Source organism: Passer domesticus, chromosome 7 (genome assembly GCF_036417665.1).
Source record: "Passer domesticus isolate bPasDom1 chromosome 7, bPasDom1.hap1, whole genome shotgun sequence".
Classification (NCBI taxonomy): domain Eukaryota; kingdom Metazoa; phylum Chordata; class Aves; order Passeriformes; family Passeridae; genus Passer; species Passer domesticus.
Genome location: NC_087480.1, coordinates 58,066,647 through 58,088,623, shown reverse-complemented (window position 1 = coordinate 58,088,623; position 21,977 = coordinate 58,066,647). Strand labels below are relative to the sequence as shown.

At 46.0% G+C, this 21,977-nt stretch overlaps 1 long non-coding RNA gene across 3 annotated transcripts in view; it reads right to left on the bottom strand.

The window, feature by feature from the left end:
- Positions 1 to 21,977, bottom strand: part of LOC135305394 (uncharacterized) — a 115,153-nt gene that overhangs the window by 31,241 nt on the left and 61,935 nt on the right. The window contains exons 4-5 of one of the 3 annotated variants that reach the window (XR_010366587.1): positions 18,461 to 19,022; positions 15,847 to 16,202 (exon numbers count right to left, since the gene is read on the bottom strand). The exons of the other annotated variants lie outside the window; for them this stretch is intronic. This is a non-coding gene — a long non-coding RNA (uncharacterized LOC135305394). Of the gene's footprint in view, positions 1 to 15,846; positions 16,203 to 18,460; positions 19,023 to 21,977 lie in introns of those variants that run through there. 3 annotated transcript variants of the gene reach the window in all.

Genomic DNA, 21,977 nt, shown 5'->3' with positions numbered 1-21,977 from the left:
ATACCTGTGGCTCCAGGCCTTCCCTGAGCACGCCTGCAGGATGCTAGAAGGGTTTAAGGTCTCCCTGGTAAAAGCTCTATTTTCCCCCTGGGAAATCCCACACAGGGTATTATTTTAGTGGTCTGTCAACACAAAGCTTCAGCCTGACTGGGGTTGTGCCATCCCAGGCATATATTAATGAATCACTCCAGCAGAAGCATCTTAATGCAACCATCCTTTTAAAAAATCAATCAGAATTAAATGTAAACCGCAAAGCCAGTGAGTGGATGTATTGTTAAGAGGTTTTGATTAAAGCTTTTGAAATTAAAAGGATCAGACCGAGGATCACAGAAACATACCGCAAAATCATCAAAAGAAGATGAGGAGCAGATTTTGTAGCCCTTGCTCTTGAGGGAGATAAATCAGTTCTTTATATTTCATGTAAGGAAAGAGTTGCAAAACTTGGCCTTTGATACAGGGAAAATCTTCTTAACTGATCCTGAGTCCTTGAAGCTTGTTCATCCTTTGTTGTCTTCCCTGCAAGCAGTCTCTGGTGGCAGGACAGCTGCCCCAAACAGAGGTTTTTCTCCTGTCACTTGGCTGGATGTGCCAGGGTGAATTTTGGGACACCACCAGCATGGTGACAAGCAGCAGATGCTGCAGCTCAGCCACCACTAATTGCTGGAAGCAGAGAAAGCTTTTATAAAGCAGAGATATCACAGAGTGAGAGAGCTGCTTGTGTTGCCTGACGGGTACAGTTTAATGTTTTTATGTCATAAAGCTCCTTGCACTGAATTGCCTACGGAATAAGCACTGTGCCACATCCTGTTTTTTACAGGAAACCTTAAACATTGACATAAAGTTTTGCTTCCAATCACACTAAAAATGAGTGAAGAGCATTAGGCCTGTAGACACTTTAACATGGTCAAGCCCTCATCCACCCAAAATCCCTTCTAAAACTCCACTCTTATATTTATCTACGAAGCCTTCTCTTTCTATCCTAATTTCACCTAGAATTGATCCCCTGCTTGGATGTGCAGGTATAAAAACTGAGTGTTGGATACAGCTCCTGGGTGTGAGTCTGAATGTGCACTATGTGAGCTGAAGGCAGAGAGATGTAACTGCCCTCCTGCAGTTACAGAGAGTCAGCAATTCCAGCACAGCTTGTGCAGTGAATAGAGCCCTAAATCCAGATGCCAGTTCACAGATAGTCTTTCTGTTCAATTACACTCAACTTCTCATTTTCAGGCTACCCAAAAGCCACAGAAATTATTCCGCTTTGCAGTATGTCTCAGCCAAACTAAAACCTGGTTAAACACATGCTTGAAGAAGCCACCTGATTTTTTCTATATTTACCGCACATTTAAAAGTCATATTTATAAGTGACAGAGCAAAACAAAACCAAAACAAAAACAAAAATAGGTGCTCTGCTGAGAATTTACGTGGCAAGCTTTGCCCCAGAGTGTGTTTTTATGGGCTGGTTGTAAACCCCTGGAAACAGAAGGGTACATAATGAAAACATTGACAGATCCTTACTTAGGATATTGCAAATGAGCACACCATAAAAATGACTAATTACAGTTATTGTAAAACTCAGCTTAGCTCTCAGGCCCAGCTGCTGAGCTCGACAGGGAGATGCAGACAGTGATAACAGAGGGTTTGGCCTCTGCTCCTGCTGGATTTTCCTACATACAGACAGGCAGCTCCTTGTTTTGACCCTAATGAGGGGCCAAATAAATGGCCATGGCCACAACAGGAAACACATTTAATAATGTTGTGAGTTTAATGGCAAGAAGAGTGCTTGCAGATTATCTGGCCTGCAAAAATCCTGCCCTTTGTCACTGGCTGCAACAAGCCCACTCACAGCCCCAAGCATGTTCCAGCTTAGCAGACCTCACCTGGCTAATTCAGGTGGGCTTTGAGGATGTGTTAGACCCTGTGCCAAACCTCCGCACTCTCTAAGTGGTTTTGTCTGGTTTGTGAGAGTGGAAGGAGGTCTCTCAGAGGCTCTGAACAGTAGCAGAGGGATGAGGGGAGGAGGTGGGAGCTGCCTGGATGGAGTCTCTCCTCAGGAAAACACATGGGAATTAGGTAGTTGCTGCACTGGGGCTGGCTTCACCAAAGAAAAATGGCCAAAAGTAAATGGAGATGAGATTACAGGAGTACTCAGGCATCAGAAGGGGTCATTAATTTTGTGTACACATGTGGAGAAGTGTAGTTATTGCAAAGAACAATTTCTGCATGACAGCAGGGATGGTGCCCACTCTGCTGGACTGGGAAATTGCTCAGACCAGGCTCCACCATTCCAGCATTGAGGGGTTGAGGAAAAGCCTTGCATCCTTTCCATCCATGCTAGAAAAGCTAATGTCAGCTGGCAAAAGTAGCAGGAAGATGTCTCTGGGCCTGGGGGAGGAATTGGAGAAGACAACCTTCAGCATTTCCATTTCTCCCTGTTCTTCTTCATCTCCCTCTGAGCCTGGGTGCCTCATCTTGAGTTCTGGGTTGGGCTGGACACAGATCCCCCCCAGTGCTTTCAGAAACCCCATCCCCAAGGTCAGAGCAAGCTGCTCTGCCTGAGGGACTGGCACTGTGTCCATCAGGAAAGTGCAGCGGAGCCGGTCAGCTTTACGAGGGAGGAAGGAATATTTCTCACTGCTGCAGTAAAGGCCTCAGCAACAACCAGGGGACTGAGCCTGCCCCTGGACACCCCCAAGGCCTAAAGATAAAGGGCTGGATTACACAAAGCAGCCTCTCATTATCCACTCCTTGATACTGGTTGGTAACAGTGTTTCTTAAGGAATCCCTTAATTAGGTTTTACAGTGCATAGGTTAGGCATTTTCCAGCAAGGGCTTTGTTGTAATGGCTTACACATGTTCTCATACTGTACACCAAAATGAAACGTAGCTACAGGGCATTTCCTTCCGCTGCTCTTGCTGGGGAGCAGCTCTAACCTCCTTGCAGACACAAAGCCATATTTCACTGCTGACAGGTCACAGCCACTCCCCTCTCCCATCACCAGGGTCAGTTCAACACTCAACTGAGCAGGGAGCTCGCCAAGGTGCCACAGGGAGCAACCCTGAGGAGCTGGGGGAGAGGTGAGGCAGAGATGGAAGAGACCCAGGAGGGAAAAACCCAGCAGAGCCTGACTGCCAGCAAAGCCCAGGAGTCTCCAAGGAGGAGCCCAGAGCTGGCAGCCACAGCACTGACCAGTGCCAGGGGCCTCCTGCAGCCCAGCATGGCTGTGTCACACCTCAGTGCAGGAGAAAAGGTGGGCAAAAAAAAATAAATCTGTCTTCATTCATGGGAATTAATACAGAATTGATTGGTAAAAGAGAAAGCCCAGGTTGGAATGGCCAGATATTTGGACAGGATTTGCCCACAGTCATCAGCTGTGGTAAGATGTTCTCCTGACCCTGGGCTCTGAACACAGTTTACACAGAGCAACCAGAGCTGCTCTTTTGGCCTGTAGGGTTTTTGGGTTTTTTTTTCAGCTGGAGATTGCTGTGAGAATAAAGAAATGAAAACTGTATTGGGAGACGAACACTGCTGGGTCACAGGAGGAACCTCTGTTCTTCCCTACTGATGCAGCATGACCATCAGAAAAAATCTCCAGCTTAAGTGTGCAGAATTTACTCCAGATTTTGTGAACTAGCCAAAACTTGGAAACATCTGATCATCTTCCTGTTTGAAAACAGGGGTATTGAAGGGGGCTTCCATGTGGCAGATTCAGATCAGACTAAAAAAGTCACATTTGCACACAACTTACAGGGAAGCAGTAGGACTCATTGCCATGGGATGTAATAGAAAAAATATGTTTACCTTGGTTCAAAGGGCAAGTGGACCAATTCTTGGTAGGAAAAAAAAATCCTTTAAAGCATCTTAAGCACCTGAGTAACCACACTGTGTATGGTGTTCCTGCAAGGCCGTGGCATCATTTAGACACCAGGGCTTCAGAAATAGTTTCTGTGGAAGGTCCCGTGGGAAGAGGGTGACAACCTGCACATCTCAGTGCACCTCAGCCCTGCCTGACAAGTGTGGGCCCTGTTCTGCAGGTCTCCAAAGGCTCAGCCTGCAGCAGGGACCTGCTGATCCACCCAGCAGCCAAAATCCACGTTCTTCTTAGAGCTGCTGTGGAGGGATTAAACCTCAGTCCCACAAAGAGCCAGGGATGTGACAGCTCTCTGCATGCCAGGAGCCTGGCTGGAATGACATCTGTGTGAGTGTTTCTGGGAACTGGAATTTGCAGCTGGGTTTTCCATGGCACCCACTCCTGTTTGCACTTGGACCTTTGAAAATCAGCCTATTAGCATGCTCACATTGAAGAAAGGAATTTATGTTGCCTTTATGCTTTAAGCCTGAATTTGTCCTGAGGGAACAGTAGCAGAAAAAACAGCCATTTATTTTTAATAGACACCAGCATCGTTACTTAGGTCTGGTGAGCTTAAAGGATTGAGAGGGGAATGATACCATCAAGGAAACAATTTCTTCCTTGGTTTTTTTTTTTTTTTCTTGCTTTTTTTTTTTTTTCACTCATCTAAGAAAGGAAAATCCCTCACAGGAGTACAAGGGCCAGGCTGCAGTGTACAAACACTGCTTTTCAGCACTGCAGACCAAGTTTATCTTGTCTGCTGTCCCTTCCCCTGATGCTTTGTGAAGGCTGACCCAGAACAGAGACTAGACAGAGCTAAAGAATAAAGTAGGGATTTATTAAGAGCCATCAAATAGATCCACCTTAGGCAGCACAACCCAAAATGGCCAAAAATATGGATGACAGGTCATGGGGTCTCACACTTTTTTAGGTTTTGGTCCATTTGCATATTGGGGTTAATTGTCCAATTCCAGCTTTGGCCCATGAAGTCCCATCCTTGTTGTTTTTATCTCTTCAGACCATGTTGTTTGTGCTCTTGGGCCTGAGATTTGGATCATTTGTCCTTGGTGCCCAGCTGGAGCAGGAATTGTTTTGTCTCCCTGCTCTGTGCAGAGAGCTCACCATTCTGTAATATGAAGCTCAGAACTACACATTAAAGCAGCACAGAATCTGAAAAATATAACAGCTAAAACCTGAGGCATCACCCCCAGGCACAAAGCTCTCTTCTTGTGCTGTCCCTTCCTCAAGAGATGAAGCAGGTGAGGGCAGAGGCGCCTGCAAACCCCCACATTCCTCCCTCCCCAATGGAGGGGGAGGCTGCTCTCAGCAAAGGAGAAGTTGGGATTTATCTGCAGTGACAGCCCCACACCCCTGGACACCTTGGGGTCACCACAGGCCAACCAGAGCACCTCAACTTGGCTGTGACCTTGCAGGAGCCCTGGCAAATCACATCTGGAATGTGTTTCAGCTTCCAGAGCAATAAATGAAAACACTGAGCACAACAGGGTCGGAGCAATGCTGTCTGAAAGAAAAGGTAATGCTTTGACCCTTAGCTGGCCCATGACATGTTTGGTTATTCCACCACAAGTTGCTTGGGATGGGGAGAGGATAATAAGTTATTTTATCCCCAAGTAATACAATTCATTTCAAGCTTCAGTGGCACCCAAGAATGGGAAATGTAACTTCCCCACACTCCAAGCCACTCCTCTTCTTTTGTCTCCAGATACTCAACAAGCAAACAAGCAGTGGATTCATACAGAAACAATCAAGATCAGAAAAGCTCATGCCATTTTTCAAGCAGTTTGGCAAATCTTGATTTTAGAAAAATTAGAAAACGACAAGTTTAATTTGTAAACTGTCAACAAATGGAAATCCAACTTATAGGCACAGTGTCATCATTAAAATGACATGTGACATCTCTGTCACTTTTCCTTTATTTTCACCACAGAACTGTGATTCAAGCACCCTGCTCCCTAAAAGAAGATGTCCCTTTGAAGGGTGAGGGAGGACTGGCTGCCTCACACCTCACATCTCCCTCTCAGGCAATGCCTGCTCCCCTTTCTCAGCATTGCTGGTCATGGGGCCACCTCCACGGGCTGTTATCTGGGCCACAAGGAAAAGCACAAATGCTCACATCATTTCTGTGAGACAATCCATAATCAGAGGGTATTTTCTGTGGCAAAATCCAATTTTTCCTTGCACATGTAGTGAACAGCATCCTTCTAGATGAGGCAATGTTTGTTTGTTTTCCAAAAACACCTGGAATAAAGCTTTTTTTTCTTGAACCTAAAAAGTTCTGAGACTACAGGTCTAGATTTGGAAGTTGGCCCTTGCCCAGCTGATGCCACTTATGTTTCTATTTATACTTCACTGTCAGCACTGACAGACAATCTCTTCTATCAGGTCCATTAATTTATTGCTTGAATGGTTTTCCCCTTGGAAAGGCAACAGCTCCAAACTGTGAGTTCTCATTTTAGAGCTCTCTGCCCTCTCATGCCCTCCCTGCATCCACCCTGGGGGTTTCTGACATTTCTCTTTGGGCTCTTTTGGAGGTCTCACCCACCTCACATCAGTGAGCTGTGGGGAATTTGAGCCAGGAAATTCCATCAGAAGGGTTAACTCAGAATATACCACTGAGATATATTCTGGCTGAGAGTGCTGTGTCCCAAAGAGCAGAGACAGGGTTGGCATAGCTCTAGCTGGAGCCCATGGCACTACCCAGCTGCAGGGGACAGTCCCTGTCCCTCCTTTTCACAGGCTGCTGTTGCAAGGTGCTGCCAAGAAAGACATTCCTCAGCATTTAGATTTTGGATCCATATGCTGAGAACCATGGGTAGCCACAGATTTCCATGGTACCATTCCCACCACGTGGCCAGGAAGGTTCATAGCCATGTAGCCTTCCTCACTCTGTCTGCTGGAATTTCACCATATCCATGCTGCAGTGCTGTGTCTGGTTATTATTTTATAGAAGGATTTTACATCTTGCCCTTCCAGCCTGGTTTGTTACCACTTGTAGGAACAGGAGGGAGAAAACAAATGGCTTGACAAATGACTTCACAGAGGCTGCAGAGAAAACACAGCACACCACAGAAACCAGCTCCCCATTTTCATTGCAGCAGTTTCAGGTAGTGCCTTGCTGGCTTTTTCTGCCTGAATTTCGAATTAAAAAAGGAAAAAAAAAAAAATAAGCCCGACCACCCTCTTGCTGAATAACTGACTTACAGAAAGCTGTCGCTTTTTCTCTGAAAGCACTGAGAAACAGGGCCTTCAATAGCTTCTTTGTGCAGTTTTATTTTGCAGCTCCCAGCCCAAGACAGCATTTCCTGACCTGTGAGGATATGCTGCCCTCTTCCCGTCCGGGAGGCTGCAGCTCAGCAGTGCCATGGAGACACATCTCCATGGATCTGCAGGATTAACCCAGAGAATCAGCAATCTTCCATTCCACAGGGACAGCTTCTCTGAGCAGTTAGGCAAAGGTTTGGGCAGGATTTATTAAAGTGTAAGGGATAGGATGGTGTTGAAGCAGGCTCATCCTGACCTCACATCCCCATCTGTCCTCTCCCTGCCCAGGCTGCAATGCTGAGCTCCTCCACCACCACACACTTTTCCCTGACACCTCTCCTCACCTTCCCCATCATCCAGGAAGGAGATCTCCTTCTACACATAACATATCCTATAAAAACCAAGAAAATTTCCAACTCTCTTGTACTAAAATGTCATCATCTGTGAGACTCCACCAGGAGTTTGAATGTTTTGAGACAGACAATGTTGATGAGTGAGCAGGAGAGAGCACCAGGAGCCTGCTCACCCAGTTAAGAGCTGCAAACTTTTACCTTCCCTTCGTGCAAGGGGGACAGATGAGGACTTTCCACCCCCCAGGTTGTGACTCTGGGTTGTCACACCTGCTGCTCCCACAGGTGCCTGTGTGACAGGAGACCCCCTCCAGCAATTCCCCCGTGATTGCTTTTATCAGCTGCTGAAGATTAGAGGTGCCTTGGAATAGAAACTTCAAGGAAAAAGGGAATGGGGTAATTGCATTTCAAAGAAAGTGCTTGAAAGAAACCTTTGAAGGACCCTATTCAAAGGTTCATGACTTGATAGAACCGTTTCAAAAAGACATAAATTCCTGTTTGGGTTTGGGATTGGCTCCCACCCCAGCGGGACAGAAAAGCTGCCTTCTTTGTAGGAACACAGTCCCAGCACAACACAGGAGATGAAATCCATGTGATAACATCTGAAATGGCTTTCAACTAAAAAATCCAAAGGTAATATATTAAGGTAAAGCCTGCTCTGAACTATGGATGAATAACTTCTGTAAGAAGGCCTGAGCTTGTGCCCATGAGCTTTTAGGTAGCATAAAGAAACTTAAATGTTTGTTGTGCTGGCTGCATATCAGATATCCCAGTGCAAATTCACAGCCAACATTTATATCCCTTACCACTGCAATGTTTCCACCTGATTAAAACATGGCAGCCACTTCCCAGCCAGCCCAGCAGCTAAATTCCATGGCCATCCTGAATTCCAGGCCAAACAGGGGCAAACCTTAAGCACAGCTTAACTTTGTGCTGCTCTCTGAGGTCACCTAGTCCTCCCCTCTTGTCCCAAATATTCACCCTCCTGGCAGTAGCATCACCACACAGGAGTCACCAGGCCTGACAGGACCAAGATATATTCAAATGCAAAATGGCAAATTGCTATTAATGGCTCAAATCAGCTCACAAGCACAAAAATATTCTGTCTGTCCAGTTTCCTGGTACAGTTTCCTGCTGGAGTTTTTCCTTATGTTTGGAATTTTATTTCTCTTGGAAAAAAATATTATATTTCTAGATGTACTGAGGAAATAGCTTATCTTATCTCCTCTATTAGAGGTGACTTCAAAAATACCTCTAATGATGCACAAACCTCCATTTACGCAAGGCTGGGCTCAGCTAAGCCCTTAGCCCATGAGCAACGTGAGTGTGTTCCACAGGGTTCAGCAGGATGTGTTTTTGAGGATATTCCCAACCAATTTGCTGACATGGGGTCAGAGCTCTTAGCAGTTCCACTCTCGGCCTCGTTTTGCTGCTTTGCATCGTGGCTCCAGTATGGCCACACCTGAACCTGATGGGGAGACCCTCCTTGACCCTTTCTCCAGCAGCAGCCCCCCATCCTGGCTCTGAGCTCTGCCTGTTGCTGAAATTCCTGAAGGCAAGCACAGGAGAGCCCCAAGGATGCTGGGCAGCCACCCCACAGGGAGGAGAAGTTCTGACTCTAATGTCCAGCATGAAGAGCCTGAGGTCCCTGCTCCAGCCTTTGGAGACAGGACAGCAAAAGCATCCCCAGTGCCCAAATTCTGGTGGAGAATTCCTGTTCAGGTGCTGGGATACAGTGACAGCACCAAGGAAGGAGTGCAGCTGCCCCAGCAGGAGCCTGGCAGTGGCTGCTGTGACAAGGAGCAGGCAAACAGCTTCAGCCTCTCCCCTGCAGCATCAGCATCTCACAGGGCTGCACAGGCAGAAAACCAGGCAGAAAGCCAGGAAAGCTTGAGTTATATTCCTGATGCTGCCATTAATTTCTTATATGGCCTTGGGCAACTTGTATCACCTGCCAGTTTGGGTTTTTCCTTAGATAAAGTAGGGAGAACAGTTAACATTGTGGATTTATGGAGCTTAAAGCGCTACAAAGAAGAGTCTGGTCTGGCTTCTCTATATCAAAAAAACCTTTAATTTCTCTCAGTTGTGCCTGAATCAAGGCCAATTGCCTATGTTTGACCAATATATATCTCTCCATCTCTTACAGAAGAACAACTTATCTTCATCTGAAACATCAAGAGATGGAGAAAAGCCAGCACTTCCCTTGGTATTTTCCCCCCTGTGATTAATTCCCATCCCTACTGAGCATTCAAGTTTCATTTCCCATTTGAATTTTTTGGGATTCTTCTTTTAGCCACTACTTCTAGCAATGCTTTTTTCTGCTAAATGAAAGTGTCTGCCTGATTCTCTATTTCTCCCCATGGCTTACCCACACTCGTTGGTGGGCCGAGGGCAATAATGGCAAAGATAATTAAAATCTGCCCTGTGCTTTGAAATATTAAGCCCATCTCTAAGTCCCATTATCCTGCTCAGTGTCAGAGGTACCACTGACAAGTACTTGACTTCAGCCTTTCAGGGGGTGCACGGCTGCCAGAGAAAACCAAGAGTGGAAAAGTACTATCCCTTCAGAAAAACAGATGTTGCAGCTCCAATTTGTCTTCGGCCAAGACAAAGGAGATGCACTAAATTGATCTTTTGTCAGGGATTTTGTTTTGTTTCCAAGATTAATATCACAACAAACTGGGAGGCACCGTTCCTCGGGGTGCAATGTTGTATTGCAAAACTGAGCCTGAATACCCACACTGAGCATAATTTAGTGAGTCTGAAACTCTGTCTGCATAGGGGGAGATAAACTTTCTTCATCCAGTAGCACGTTATCTAAATAACCCCTCTGCCTCAGCATACAGAGGCTGACCACTCAGGTTCAGAGCCAGGCAGGATCTTTTAGGCTCACCACAGAGTACCTGTGGTGGTCCCCAGAGCCCTTCCTGGTGGCCTTCAAGGGGCTGCTTGGACACACAAAAGGAAAGAAGGAATGAAGGGATGGGAAGGACAACCTGGGAGGTGGTTGGAGGACTCTGGTTGGAATATATCCATTTTTGCCAGGCGGAAAAACCCCTCTCAAGTCATGCAGCTGGATAAAGGATATGCAGCACAGGATGTCCATGGAGTGGAGAAGGTTCCAGGACATTCTCTACATCCACAGACCAGAACACTGCAGCTTACAAGCTGGCTTGTCCCTAAGCATCATGTCTGCTTGTCCTCATTGATGGCACTCTCCTGTGGTACTTTCTGCTCTGTACACAAAGTGACAACCCCATTTTCCAAACAAACCCATCCCAGACGTGGATATTCTTCCCTTGTGTGAAACATCACATATCCTCACCAGCTACTGCTGTGTTTTCAGCAAAAGGAATAAAAATCTCCACTTGTACAACTCCCTCAGGATGAAGGGCAGCATGTAATTTAAACACATTGATTCAACACTGTAAAACAACAAATTGCTCCAGAGTTTTTTTACACGGCATATCCAATTAACAGATGGAAACAAGCACAACCACCAGATTGTGATGTTTTTTCCACACTTCTTCATCCACCTGAGTAACTGCAAGTAAATATCACCAGTGCCCAAATCTCTGTGCTATGGCAATTTGTGAACAAATTCTACACACACACTTGAGGTATAGTAGATCAGCAAAAATAACTGGACAAACCAGAGACTTTAGGCTTGTTTTTTTCTCTGTGTTGTGGAAAATCTTTTACAGTGGTGGAAAACATAACAACTGCACTACCTCAAGACAGCAGCAATTCTTACTGGTGCATGGAAGTGCTCCTGAAGCAAGCTGACTCTTCTTCTGCTAGGGCTAGTTTGCACAAGGAAGTTTTGTAAGCTTAATTACGCCAGCTAGGAGTGTGAAAAAACAAATACATCATCCCTACAAGGGAGAGAGCTGCGCCAACAAAAAGCCCCTGGTATGGATGCAGCACTACAAAAGGAGGGATTTTTTTTTCTTCCTGGTATAGTTAATTTTGTTTGGGTAGCTCTGATAAACTAAACCAGCAAAAGAAATTCTTGGCTTGAACAACTGTGTTTCCAGAGCAGGCTGCCAGTCAGTGATACCTGTGTGTCAGCACATTCCTCCTGCTGGAGAGGAGAGACCTCACACCAAATTCCCTGAAGTCTTTACCTGGGATAGAGGAAGGATCCAATTCTCCTATGAGAAGGATCCGAATATTCAATATCTAAAAGGAGGCCAAGACACCATGTGGTGAGGGGGGAGAGAGCTCTGCCTGCTCTGAGCCCATCCAGAAGCACATTCCTGCCTGACACACGTCCTCTAGGCTGCAAACTGAATTTCTTGTCAGAGATGATCCCCAGCCAGACATGCAGCCATTCCTGGGACTCTGGCATCACCTGCTGCCACATCCATGGCAGGTTCCTGCTTCATGTGGGGGTTTGTAGTTGGATCTCAAGGGGTTTGGTCCTGCCTGCTGTGGGCCCAGCAGGCTGTGAGATGGTACCCAAGGTTGTAGCTGCACCACACTGGGGATGTCATGGCAGAAAGTGCTTCTTTTTACCTAAAAAACAGTCTCCCTGGGTTTACCTGGAGGTAAGGTATATTTAGGCAATTCACCTTTCCCTTCCAGTGCTACTGGGCCTAATGTTTGCCTCATATGAGCCTGAAGTATTCACATGGACTGGCTGAGCTGCTGTCCTTGTGAGCCTGACTGCAACAGAGCAGAGCCAGATCTGCTTCACAGGGAAGGTTTTCCTGAACAACCCCATGCCAGGATGTGCCACCCCTCACTGCAAATGGGCACTGTGTGCCACATTGCTCTTCCCTGCCCGGCCCTTTTCTGCAGGCTCGTGTCAGTAACTGTAGGTAAACTCAGGCAGGATGGTCTGAAAACCTCTCCATCCTTCCTGCTCTGATTCTCCACTGATCTCCTCCACAACACAGGCAAATCCAGAGCTCTGTGACAGGGCTTCCAGCCTGTGGCCAGGGCCCCTTCCTTCGCATCCTCCGAAGCAGCAAGTCCCACCTTTTCCTTCTTGCAGAGCTGCATTGGCTCCTTGCCCTCCCTAATCCGGAGGGAGGTCGTTTGTTGGGCTTTTCTTCCTCAATCAATCCACAGAAACCGGCTTGCACGAGGCTTTGTGTTTCTGCAGAGTGAATTCCTCAAGCAAGGTGTAAAAGCAATTAAAGGCGCCAGGCCCCAGGGCTCTGCCACTGCCACCAGCCAGTGTCCCCCGGCAGCCACCTGCACAATGGGAGCACAGCAAGGGGGGAATCTAAAATCCTTTTGGAAAATCACATCGTTTCTCAGCCCAGCTCTCTGGGGGCCAACAGATAAACAGCACTGCCCCGAGGAATTTCCTTCCTCCAAAGGTGGGAACTGCCCAGAGGAGCCACGGCCTCCCATCCTCTGATGACATCAGCTTCCTCGGGCCTGGGGTGAGGGGACTTCAAAGGAGGAGTTCGGGGAAAAAGCCCTCCTGGGAGAATGGAGAAGGTTTGATTCCTGGCCTGAAGGCCATCAGGCAGGGCCTCGTTGCCAGCGGTTCACCCCAGCACTCCCAGAGAGACCATAAATAGGACAGGAAAACTTCAGCACAGCAGAGGAAGCCACACAACCACGAGAAGCTGCTGCTCCAGAAAAATGGTCCCAGCACAGCTCCATCTCCACCAACATCTCAGCTAATCCACAGACCTGCCTTGCCTGGGACTCACTGTGGGTTTTTGCATGTTAAACCCAGGTTTATTCCAAGCAGTCTCTGTTTAATGATGTGACACGTCACTTCCTTCACTGTACAGCTTCCTCTGTCCTTAAATCTTGAAGAACTGAAATATCTTTTTAGTCCCCAGCCCGGTCCTAAGTTTTGTTGAAATTTTCCCAAGAACTTCCTGGGGGAAGAGGACAAAAAGAAGGGACTGGTAGGCAGACACAGTGACACTATGTTCACATAAGCTTCATTTCCTTAGGAAACCAGGCTAAAAATAATAGCCAAAAATGTTGGGCAATTGCCTTCAACTCAACATCTCTCTCTAGACAGGAAGAAAGGAAGGAATTAGCAGGCTGTAGGTTATATTTCAAGGTTTGTCTACATGATTTGAAGCCTAGAAATTAGAAATGAAATTAAGAAGATATATTAGGTCGTCTTGCCCTTCCCTGGGGGAACAAACCCTACAGCTGTTTCCCTTAGCATATATTTTAGTGAAGTGTGCAGCCCAGTTTTAAATGATCCAAATGATGGAGCTTCCATCAGTTTTCAACAGGGACCTATTCCTTTCCTTATGTATCTTTCCTTTTTTAAAAATGTTTCTTTTTTTTTTTTAAACAATTTCAACCTTTTTATCTATTGCCCATGTTTCATCTCATGACTTCCAGCACACCTCTTAATTGTTTTATAAGCTCACTGGAGTAGAAAGGTAAATAGTTCTATGCATGCCACCGACATACTTCAAATAGCATCACAGGGTTCATTTCATGCTTTTGGCTGACTTAGACGTTCTTATTCACTACAGCTTTGTGTTTTTAACTGTGCTTTTCCTGGGGAAAAAAAAAAAAAAGGCATGGGGGGAAGGTTTTGATTAATAAATTCCAGGGTTTTTTCAAATCTGAGTTTTTTAGACTCCCCGTCCTGGCCATGTTTCAGCTTGAATTTGAAAGGCCCAGCCCACTCAAAATATCCTCAAGAGGTTTTCCTCACTCCCCTTGACTTTTCAATTTCAGTTTTCTGTTATGTAATTAAAAATTATCAAAAGGGAAGGGTTACTTTAATATGACATTATTCCCAAAAAATAGGTCTCCTTTCTTGGCCATACAGCTTCTTCTGTTATACAAGAGACTGTTGCTTTTTGGCTGAGTGGGCCCTGTAGATTTGTGTGACATTTAACTCCTTTCTCTCTCCTCTCAAGAGAGGGGAGGGTTGAATCTGTGCTGATTGTCAGAGTTTTCTGGAAAATCATATTTCCCAGTAAATTCCCAGTAAAAGGTGTGAATTTGAGAGCAAAAATCCAGCCACCGAACCAGCACAAAATTGAGAAGGTACCTGAGGATGAATTAGCACTGTCATATATGCATGACAGAGAAATATATTTCCTTTTGCTGCTTTGCAGCTATATAACATGAAAAACTGTTGTGAGATGAAAACAGCTTCAGTTTCTCCACCCCAAATACAAACACACAGAGGCTTTGACAAAAAGCCCCATCTTTAACGTGCCTATTCCACAGTCAGAAGCAGAAGGTCTGAAGATGTGTGAGTAGTGTAGTTTTCTTGCCCAAGCTGCATTTATCAAGAGCCAGTTTCAGAGAATTTTATGAAAACAAGATTTCTCACAATTGCCTGACTCAGAAGAGGAGCTGGTTTCTGGTGTTCTCGCACCTCCCTGATGGAGAGCAGCACCTCCACAGCTGCCAGCAAACACAGTGAGGAAATGTGCACATATTTGGGATTCATCCCTCAGCAGCCCCTGGCTGCCTCATGCACACCACAACCCAAAGAAGCACCAGAACACCAAAATTTCTGTGCTTGATCCCCTACTTACAAATGCCCCTTATAACTGGGAACTGCTGGGGGGACAGAGGGCATGGCTCTCTAGATGGGTTGGAGAATACTGGGAATATTGTATGCGTCTTGAGACCTCTACAGCCCTGCAGAGAAGAAGTTTCACATCTCTTCTCCATTCACACATCTGTCCCAAGACTAACTCTACTGATGCCCTGAACCTCCAGCCTCACAGAGCCTGATGCCACCCACATTTCCCATAACACCAAGAAATAGACTCAAGGCCATATTAGGCATACTTAGAGCTACTACAAGAAGGTTCCAAGAAGTCTGAGCCCTTTCCTGAGTGCTGACAGACGTGTCTGAGTCACCTTGTTCTCTGCCATTCTCTGCTGAGTCACTTTATCCCAAAGCACGGGCAGCAAGAGGAGAGCAAGGGGAAGGGGGGAGCACAGCCAGCAGAGGGTAAGAAACAGGAGCAGAGGGCACCAGGCTGGACCTCATCCCAGCTCCTCTGACGTCTGTTGCTGGTGGGAGAAGTGCTCTGGGTACACAGCTTTCAGGAGAGTCAGGCAGAGACAGGAGAGACAAAGACGCTGGTACCAAAACCCAAGCAGGATACTCAGAAATCAACAATATTGTACCAAACTGAGACTGTATTTCAGAGTGGCCTCATGCCAGAATATTTGTGTGTGTGTGTGTGTGCGTGTGTGTGTGAGAGAGAGAGAGCACATGTGCACATGTGTACCAGCACTGTGTGCACATGCACACACTCCACACAGTTTTGTTTGGACGAGCCATGTTTCAGCAAAGTCAACAACTAATTGCAAACAAACTGCACTTTTATTCAGCCCCCAAACCAGCTGCTGTCAAGGCTGTACCGGTGGGAAATAAAAGCATCGCTGGCTGTTGCTACATGACCCAGTAACTTCAGATGCTGTACCTCCTGTTCCATCACAGTGCTTTCCATTTTCTGGCCAAAACGAACACTGAGGTGCTGAGAATCCATTCATCTACTTATTCAGGGCTCAGCACCACTTTTCAGGAGCACTATATAAATTCAGAAGTTGCCTGAAATAATAAATAACTGTGACAGGTACAGAAACAAAGCCTGTAGCTCTAAGGCTAGTGTTTCCTCCTCCAGAGAGGTTTCTGTTCCCCTGTGTCTGCAGGACAGAACATTCCAGCGATGTTTCAGCACTGATGGGCCCTCGAGCCTCAGCCAGGAGAAAAGTCAGCTTTCTGGCAGAAAACCCTGCATAGCTCCTGGAACTGAGTGAAGAAAAGGAGAAAAGATGAAATACTTTGTTTACCATATCATGACATCACCATCATCACTGGAGAAAAATGCAAGTTCATCTTTCTTCCCGGGGATGGTCCGTATGACCCGAGTGATTATCCCTGCTGGATAGCACGGCGTTGTCCTTCCCCTCCACACCAGCACACGCAGACGTGTTTGACCTCGTGGCCACCAGCTCCAGCAGGGTGCAGATGCAACCCACAAAGCTGCCAGAGCTGAATTCCCTTTGCAAGATGTGATGTTTTTCCTCTTGGTTGAGCCTGAACGTGCACCCGGAGCTGCTGAGCTGTGCCATCCCCTGGGACAGCCCATGGCCTCCGTGGAGCTGGGGAAGGATTTCTGCCCAGAAAGGCTTTGTGTTGCCCACTGCTTTAACCATCAGCATGTGCTGGCACTCAGAGCAGGGCAGAAAATGCCCAGGCCTTTACAGAAAAAAAAAAACATTTCCTCCAGAGGAAACAGTCACTTCAGCTGGCATCTGTCACTCAGGTGCACAGAGGAGTTGTGGTTCTCTGGAAAACACCTGGCTACGAGGAAATCTTTGGCTTAATTCAAACATGTCTAGGTTAGCAAAATCTTTTTCATATAGGGTTTCTTCTCCCTCCTCCTTTCACTTCCCTTCTAGCCCTGTTCCCCCAAATTCCAGTTATTTGCAAGGACTCTGCTATTTACTATATATCTGTTTCTGTCCTCTGGTAATTAAGCAGTGTTTGAAGATCTCACAGGACAGGTAAAACCAGGATATCCCTGTACATCACATTTTACCTTTTTTATTTCTCCCTGGTTCTGCTCCCATGGCCTCCCAACAAATCTGGTCCATCAAAACCAATTTTAGGCTTCATGACAAAGGGAACAGGGTCAGTTTGCTACTGGAAAGAGGGGCTGCTGCTCCATTCTGGGAACAGAAAGTGTCTGAAAGTGTGCAGAACTGCGTGACTGTTCTGACAACCAAAAATGCATTTAAAGCACAGTGGTAAATGGCACTGTGGTCAGCTGAGATGTCCCTGCAGTGAGGATTTCTCCCACCTAAATGGAATGCAGATTGAGTTGTCAGAAAGCTCCAGTAAATCTTCCTTCTCACTCAAGACCAGAGCCAGGGGAGTGCTTTACTGCCCTGAGATGGAATGGAAAACCAGAGCTCCAAAATCCTTGCAAAGGGATCATCTCAGGAGGGGAAATGGTGTGGATCAGCTGAAATGTTCATTCTGTTTTTAATGTTACAGGCAACAGCAAAGCAAGATAAAACTGTTAAAAAAAATCCAGATCTCATGCTTTCCATATTTGAAACCATTTGAAAATGTTTTCAGGACTGGGAGATTTACTGAACTGTCCCTTGTACATACAAACACAGGCAGGTTATCTTAGATTAACATTTTCTGATTACAAAAACCTAGTCAGAAAATTCCTTAACAAAAATTTTACATAATTACAGCTGCAAGAAAATGCCAAAAGAAAGCATAAATTAAAAAAAATCCTGGAAAATATTCCCACCTGAATAAAAAATAACATTTTGAAACAGTAGTTCATTAAGACAGTGTTCCTGTGAAGTCAGAGATCTGGTAGGAGCCCAGGCAAAAATGTGTTCAGGGGTAACAGCACCCAATGCAGAGTTACCTCATCCCTAAGCTGATGTGCCAGATGGACTAAAGATCATTTGGTCTCAGCAACCTCTTTTTTCATTATTATCTGGAAAAAAAAACAACCTCTGTTGTGTGGAGCTTTGTCCTGGAAGTGAGCAGAGCACCCAGACCTGGAGGAGCTCAAGGGATTTCATCAGGCACTGCTGCACAGCCTCCCTGGACACAGCCTTGCACCAACCCCAAACAGCCCAAAATAACCTGGGTCTGTGCATGCAGACAGGCTGAAAAATTCAGAAACACCAGCTGAAAAGGCCATCTATTTGTGTGAATTCAAGGGGATTCGAGGGCAATAATTCATTCAAATGTTGACTTGTTATTGGGCTGTCCTTCACAATTGCTTCAGGAGTCATTTTGACCTCAACGGTTTCCTTAATTGAATCCGATTTAGATGGGAGTCCACCAGCACTTCATTTTTATTTGAATTTTATGATTCAATTTAGCATTTAGTTTCACTTGCAATCTGATTTTATTGTACTTGCTCCTGGTGGAAAATGTATCCACCTATTACCAGCACCACATAAATTCAGATGCTGTCTCAGGGAACATTCTCACACGTGCGAGAGCCTACATTTCATATATAATATACCTACTTGTTGATAAGGCTTGTTGCACGACTCAGTGCCACGACCTTTCCAGAGGAAGTATTGTTTCAATGCATAATATGTCACAAAGGCAAAGGACTCTGACTTGTCCTGCTGCTGTAGCTTGTGGGATCTTTGGGGGTCATCCTCAGAGAGGTGGAGATGCTTCAACCACACACTGGGTACTTGCTCCAGCACAAGTGTTGATTTGATTTTGTTGTTGTTCCTTCTCCAAAGGACTGATATTCACAGGTCTCCAGGGCTTCTTTTTGTATGAACAAAGGGCTCTGTGTTCACAGATCTGTTTTCCTTCCCAAGTGGGTTATAGATGCTGAAATAGCCCAGCAGTGGTTGCACAGCAATATTTGCTCCCTGAAGGCATTCACAAGAGCTGCAATATTTCCAGAAGGACTGAGTATTCGTGTTGCAGCACCACCACATCCACTGCACTTTCCAGAAGCAAAGTGAAGCCAGGAAGGCTGGGATTGTACCATGGGGGACACTTTCCAGGCAGTGGGGATAGGACAGGGTTGCCTCAGAGTTTCCATCACCAGCTGCTTTTGCTCCACGTCTGAGAAAACAAGGGGAGGAGGTGACCCTTTAGGAGGCTTTTCTAGCCCTGTGATTTTACACTCACACCCAGAATTTGAGTTTTGGGATCTGCCCGCAGACAGGGTGAGTTATCAGACACATCTGCACTGCTGCACCTCCACAGCAGCCCCTGCCTGAGCTGCCTCACCCGGTGCACAGCCTGGTTTTCTGTGCCACAGAGAGCCCCACACTGCTGTGACAGACAGAGCTGCCTGGCTTCAGGTCAGGTTCACTGCAACAGAAAACAAGTAGATCGTTCCAGATTCCAAGGCCTGCAGGCCAGATCCCTTTTGAACACTAACAAATCAAGAAAAAATTCAGATTTAATGAATTCTCTTTCCTTGCCCCCCCACCACCCGATATTATCCAAGAGCTTTTGTAACATCTGAAACTTTTATCAGAGTTGACAATGGTATAAATACCTCCCTGCCAGCTCCTAGAGTGCTAGCAAACAATCTTTCATCAGGCAAATGAACTCTTACAGACAGAGCAAGATATAAACACCCATATGTAAAGCACATTCTCTGGACTGGGTCCACCATGAGCAAAAACCTCCTGCTTCCCTAGAACTAGCAACACAACCCTTTATACATCTTAAGTGTCCACAGTCCAAACAATAACACATTAGCATGCTCTTGACACTGCTGTCAAAATAAACAGCTATTTATTAACATTCTACAAGGCATTACTTTTTAAAGAAATCAATCGAGCAATAATGTCAGAAAATAATAGATATCCCTCTCTTCCAGAAAACAGCATTTCCCTTTTACTTAAGACAACATCTGGTCCAGATAGCAGCTGCCAAGGGTAGAGCTAGGAGTCACTGTGATTGCTGTTGCTTGGTGGTTGCTGGAGTCTTTTTGAGAGCAGCATTTTTCACTATGTGGTATCACTGCCAACTATTCCCTGGGATCCCAGGAGGACAATGCATTCCCCTTCTGCTCTCACTGAGTAAACGGAATAAAGGCTGAACATGGTGTTTGCTCTCACCCGTCAAACCTGCACTAAATATAAAAAGATATTAAAAGCTGCCTCCCCCTCTCTCTTTCTGAGGTGAAAACTTCCCCATCTTCACACAGGGAGACTTTTGCTGCCTTTTGTTCCTGTTGGTCAAGCAAATTTAAAGATATCAAGGAACCTCTTGAGAAAACCAAGAGAGGAAACGTGAATGCAAAATGAACTTACAAACAAAAAGCTATTTTTAGTGTTGGGGGGAAGCTCTTAGCATTGGACAAACAATACAAGGAAGTTTCAGACACTGACTGCTAAGGAGAGCTAATATCCCCTTGTCGCTGCCCCACCTAGTCTGGATTCAGGAATGCTGCTGGATTCTCAGGCTTCCCACCACCCCCAAAAAATCCACCTTCCCCTTAGCACGGTGCAAAAGTTCAGGGCTTGGGCTGAGAGCACCTGGCTGGCTCACACACACACACACAGAACTCACCCTCCTGCTGGCACAGGTGACCCAAGGTCATGGTGTGGCCCCAGCTCTGTAGCATTGGTGGGGGTGGCTGGTGGCACTTCCATTTCCAGTGCCACCAGACATGGTAGCAGAGCACAGCTGGAAGCACCCAAAAGGCTGAGGACAAAGAGCAAAGCAAGTCTTGTGCACTCCAGGCGCAGAATTAGGACAGAGCAGCTGGGCAGAAGCAGGAGGAATGGCATGGATGGCCTTGGGACAACCCAAAAAGGACTTTCCTAAACACAGAGAAAAGTGTATATCAATGGAGTCTCACTGGTGCTCAGCAGCTGTAGATTCAGGACGTAACAAGGTCACTTTGGGAGCCTCCACAGATTCGCTTTTTCCTCCTAGAATTTCAGGTCTCCATCCCCACAGGCAACACAAATAATATATTTGTCAATGAGCTATGAATGTGCAGGGCCTTTGGTGCGGAAAGCTTGTACACAGGAGTTTGTCCAGTCTGTTCACTCCTTGCTCCAGCTGCATTCCTGTTTATTTATACATTTGCAACCAGAGTGAGCAGCCAGTGGTCAAGAACTTCCAAGATCAGTGAAATAAAACTACACCTGAAGGACACTGTTTCCCTGGAGCCTTCTCCCAGATCTTTACACTTCCCAGAGAGCTGAACCAGTGTTCAGGGAACAAAAGATCCTGGGACAGAAATTTCAAGGAGCAGACAGGTTTTTACTTTTGCTGCTGGTTTTGTTGGGAGCTTACAAACACTTAAAGCCAGCCTTTGATGACAGGATCAATCAGAGGCTGGATGCAACATGGAACTGCACAAAAAAGTACAAGCTATACAGGATTGCTCAAGTCCTTTTGTGGCCCTGGTGCTTATAGAGACTCACAGGAGGTCAGTCAGGGACATTTTGCAGATCTGCCTGCCACAGAGAGAGAGGGTTATTTATTATATTGCAACTAAACCTCACTCAGTGTGCCCTTCCAGGGACAAAATTCAGCTTTGTACTGGGCCACAACAGAGAGAATGTAAGCAGCAGGTTGAAGGAAGTGGTTCTGCCTCTGTGTTCAGCATGGGGAGCCCAAGTGTGGATATTGCATCCAGCTTTGGAATTCCCAGGACACAACCCTGAGGAAGGGGAGGGAGCCAGTGAGGCCAAAGCACATGGCATGAGGAATTGTAGCTTCCATGAGACTATGAGCTAACAGAGAAGACCAAACCTGCTCTCTCAAAAGTGCACAGCTAAAGATAAGTTATAGCATGGGAGATTTAGATCAGCTACAAGGAAAAGAAAATTTTACCCTGGTGAAACACTTGGACAAGAACTCAGAAATCTTATATCCATGTATTCTTTCAGTGAATAGTTACATAGGGAAGGTTCTCTACAGCCATAAAGTTCTTTGACCTGCCTAGGTGTGTCTGGCCTGCTCCAGGAAATCTGCTTCTTTTTTTTTTTTTTTCCAAATGACTCTTCTGTCACTGAATGAATCCCATGGTCAGTTTTCAAAGAATGT